Source organism: Montipora capricornis, chromosome 11 (assembly GCF_036669925.1).
Source record: "Montipora capricornis isolate CH-2021 chromosome 11, ASM3666992v2, whole genome shotgun sequence".
Classification (NCBI taxonomy): Eukaryota; Metazoa; Cnidaria; class Anthozoa; order Scleractinia; family Acroporidae; genus Montipora; species Montipora capricornis.
Genome location: NC_090893.1, coordinates 21,192,123 through 21,196,771, shown reverse-complemented (window position 1 = coordinate 21,196,771; position 4,649 = coordinate 21,192,123). Strand labels below are relative to the sequence as shown.

Sequence of the window (4,649 nt, the reverse complement as noted above, 5' to 3'; positions counted from 1 at the left end):
TATGTACATGTAGTCTGTTTCAGTCTGACCTCTACTCAAAAACAACAAACAGCACTTTCCTATGCTGAATTTCTCATTGGGCTAGCTTCGGGGCATTGAGGTACACAAGCAACCCCACTGTGACAAGGTATGGACTATGAGGTGGTTGCAAAGTACAAAATGATCAGAAAATCATCTGGCATTACACAGAGTAAACTCCCAGGAGTCAATCGGTTTAGTAAAAATTTACAAACTAACAAACAAAACAAATGACAAATTATCCTAATGATCTTTTGCTTATTAGCTTGGCTCCACATAACAAGCTAAATTATGCTTCACAAATTATTATTATTATCATTATCATTATCATTATTAGGATATGTTGGTCAACTTTGTTTCCCATGCTCGACTGGTTATTTCATATCCAACAAGCCTGAACGCAATAATATTGTTTTATTGAAAATGTCCCCAAAATAGAGAGAAATCTACTGACTTCATTGTGTAACTGAATATTTTCAGCTGACATGTACCCTTTCCATCATTTTGTAGAGCATGGAATATTAGCTCATATACCAGCATGGCAGGGCCAACGAAAACTTCTGAATTGTATTACACAGTGATAAAATTTTTAATATTTATTATGTTTATAGACATCACAAAATTTACATACAGTCTCACTTTGAAAGAGAGCACAAAACAATTTATCTCATTGGTCTCTGTGCAATGTACATGTATGTAGTGTTTCCATGGTACTTTTAAAAATACAAGAGTTTCCTTAAATAACAGTTACCTACCTTTTAGAAAAGTCCCATTCAAGACAACCTCCACCAGCCCTTTTTAGCTGCCAAAGACCTAATACATTGCCCTGAAACAAAATATGGACATATAAAAACCCTACAAGGTCAGCTTCATGACCTGACATAATGGTTATTGTAGGAGCTGTGGAAATTTGACCGGCTGGAATTCCTTGTTGACACCCTGGCTTACAAACTTATATGGAAGCCTGTGACATCATCCCAAAGTGTCCACCTTACCAAACTGACCATTTTGTACATGTAATAAAGTCAATAATAATTATTTATTGTTGAATTTTTCATACCTTTTTATTGATGTCTGAATTAGTGTTTGAAGGGTACAACTCAAAACAAATTTTGTATTTCACTCATAAATTTGCTCTTTTTTTGAGGGTACCTGGGCATAAAGCACTCAAAGCTCTAGCTTGTGAGATTTCCCATATCCAATTAAAACAGTGGAGCAATCATGCCAAAAATTGTCTCTTAAAACAAAAGTTTTGAGATATTCGGTGCCCTTGAATTAAATTTGATTTTTGTCAGCCTTTGCAGGTGATCAGTTGTTTCTTTGTTGTACTTACATCCAGTGTAAGAAATATGGGAAACATAAAAATCCCAGTGAGTTAATAGATTGTATACCTCAGGTATATGCTACCCAAGAGGTTACAAAGTGAAATGGTGAAAGAGTGACTTACGGATTGAATACCTCAGGTATATGCTACCCAAGAGGTTACAAACTGAAATGGTGACACAGTGAGTTATGGATTGTATACCTGAGGTATATGCTACCCAAGAGGTTACAAAGTGAAATGGTGACACAGTGAGTTAATAGATTGTATACCTCAGGTATATGCTACCCAAGAGGTTACAAAGTGAAATGGTGACACAGTGAGTTATGGATTGTATACCTCAGGTATATGCTACCCAAGAGGTTACAAAGTGAAATGATGACACAGTGAGTTATGGATTGTATACCTCAGGTATATGCTACCCAAGAGGTTACAAAGTGAACTGGTGACACAGTGAGTTAATAGATTGTATACCTCAGGTATATGCTACCCAAGAGGTTACAAAGTGAAATGGTGACACAGTGAGTTAAGAATTGTATACCTCAGGTATATGCTACCCAAGAGGTTACAAAGTAAAATGGTGTGACAGTGAGTTAAGGATTGTATATCTCAGGTACACGTATATGCTACACAATTAATTATTAATGGAATAGCTGTAAATTTAATTTTGTATACTCTTTCGCATCAACTTTTAGGCCATGCTTTAACTTGCTTTTTCTGTGCACTTAGATCGCTAAAAAGTAATTCCAGGTTTCACCTGAAAGGATTGTGATTGTGCATACATGTAGACCTCAAAAACCCAACTCCTCCCGCTCACCTCCCAAATACACAAGAATGTCAATTAAAATAGCTACAAGCTTTGTGTACTTACTCCTGTTCCACTTAATTTTGTCAGATTTATCATCATTGTCTGCCACCCTTCATCTGGGATTCTGGCCTCAAAAGAACCCAGTCAGGAAGTCGAAATTTGTGCAAATACTGTTGCAGCACATCTGGAACAATAACCTAGCGATCAAGTCCACAGAACCGCCTTATCGTGGACAATCAAAGAAATTAGATAATTTATATTTTGGTCAAATTGATGGAAATAAGATTTGTCATCAAGATACTTTATTTGGGTGGGATTGACAGAGGTATTGACAATTAATGGGAGACCAAGGCGAGATAATCTCCCAGGCGGTTTCTTCTGAAGTGTAACCGACCTTTCAGTGAAATCTAGTGTCAAAGGAGTAATCTTATTAAGCTCCCAGTCTAAAATTTAGCTTGCTCTGGCTCCTCGTGCATGAGAAAGCAGTGAAGGTACATGTAGTTATACAGGTGACAAGGGAGTAACTACAGAATAACTGGCCACTATTGTGCTCTTGTAGTGGCATTGTTTGAAGAAAAAGGCATCTGCAAATGGCGAATAAGGGGCTGGGTATACAGAGATCCATATATTACATGTAATTCCCTATTCGTTATTATTGTTATTGCCTTAAATGGCCTTAATACAATATAAAGTGAACTTACTAAGGGAGTAGGTCTGCAAAAGTAATGACTGTGCTGAGGCCCTCCTTGGCGTTTTGGGAAACGAGGGAAGATGGCTATTTTGAACTGGGGAACAGAGGAAAAATGACAAAATGTCTTAGGAACAAGGCGACATAAAAAATTTTAGGGAGCAAAAAGCTGGGTACAAGTTTGAAAGTAAATTGGGCGGGGAACAAGGGAACAAAACTTTAAAATTTTAAGCCATTTAAACTTAAATCAGGTTTGTAAGTAAGATGACGACTTACCGAAAACTCCTCCGGCAGTCTTTTGCTTTTCGGATCTTTTGAATCTTCCCGCCCATTCGCTAAATGTAGCTGTTCGGCCAGGCCACCCTTTGTTCCAAACGTTCGTACAACTCCCTTTACGTTTTGAAGAAGGTCTCTATTTTTGCCATGAAGTCTTCACCGATTAACCCTTTCGGAGACTGTCTGAAGTTGAATCATGTCACTGGCGTGTTTCTTTGTGGCGAATGCTGATTATCTGACCTGAATTGTCGTTGCCCTTTCTTCCGGATTCCGTAGATGTTTACTGGGTTTATTTGGTGGAATGCGTGCCATTTCACCCGCACAAAATGTTAAGGAATCGCAAAGATCCAATTTTGGTCGTCCAACAAGGGAAAAAGAGAGGAAGAGCACAGGCATTGATCGCCCGCGCGAAAAACAAACCGATAATTCAAACCGATCTCGTTCCCAGAGTCTTTGGGGCGAGGCAATTCATAATGGCGGACAAAGTTGTTGGGTCATGTAATTATTGTGAAATGTCCACAATCCTTCTCTTTGTGCCAACATCCAATCACAACCCGTTGCGAGCCCAGTGCGATTCCTGGGGCGCTTTCATTTTGGGTGGAAAAACCGGGGAGAATTTTCTGCTTTAAAGGGGCAGAGCAAATTTCCTCAATCAAAATATGGAACGGGGGAAAGTGTGTTCCTTTTGAGATTTCCTTTTCTGTTTTTCTCAAGAGACTGGATACTAATCATTTAGAACAACAAATATGGCTGCCGGATTTTCGATCATTACTTCATAAGAAGTAATTCTCACCTGCAGCTACGGGCTATCAAAGCACCCACATTAATTGGCTGAAATCCGCACGATTTATTTGGGCAGCTAAACACCAATGCTATTTTTTTTTCTTTTTTGAATGAGCATGGTAAAATCTGCCTATACAATATTAAGTATTTGTTTTTTTTGTGTTCATGATAACATTGCTGCGGTAACCTTACCAACAGTATACTGCTATCAGGGTTGGAAAATGGCAATACTAAATATACAATTCTTAGTCTTTTGCGGAATTAAAGTTCTGAAATCATTCTACACAAATCTCATGGGGACTGGTACCGAGAATTACGTGTACGCAACAGTTTGTTGGTCGAGCGTTGCACCGACATCGGCCATGGATTCGAATCGTATTGGAGCCACCTGAGGCTTTTTTCAGGTGTCAAAAAGAGACAATTGCTTAAATTGTCAAGGTATGTGCGAACGTAACTGCTACTGCTGGTATCTCTCGTCTCTGTGAGCGTCTTGAGCAACATTCTTCTTGTTTGTTCATTTAAAGGGCAAGTTCTCGGTATCAGCACTAAGAATGTTCTTGCAAACGACACCATAGACCCTTTGCATGTATGGCGCCTAAAGTTGAATAACAATACTTTGCACATCCTTAACCTCGTATTTATGCTTCACATGAATGTGAGGCTTAGGATGTACATTGCCATTCATGCGAAGGGTCTATAGCATCATCGATTACAAAGACCATTTTTGACTCCGTAATCTGGTATCCAAAGACTTC

The 4,649-nt window shown here is 38.7% G+C and overlaps 1 long non-coding RNA gene across 2 annotated transcripts in view; it reads right to left on the bottom strand.

Annotated features, from left to right (window-relative positions):
- Window positions 1-3,970, bottom strand: part of LOC138024492 (uncharacterized) — a 9,363-nt gene extending 5,393 nt beyond the window's left edge. The window contains exons 1-4 of one of the 2 annotated variants that reach the window (XR_011127024.1): window positions 3,112-3,968; window positions 2,849-2,932; window positions 2,211-2,369; window positions 774-844 (exon numbers count right to left, since the gene is read on the bottom strand). This is a non-coding gene — a long non-coding RNA (uncharacterized lncRNA). Of the gene's footprint in view, window positions 1-773; window positions 845-2,210; window positions 2,933-3,111 lie in introns of both variants that reach the window. The other variant, XR_011127023.1, reaches the window with a different exon arrangement.
- Window positions 3,971-4,649: the final 679 nt, after the last annotated feature.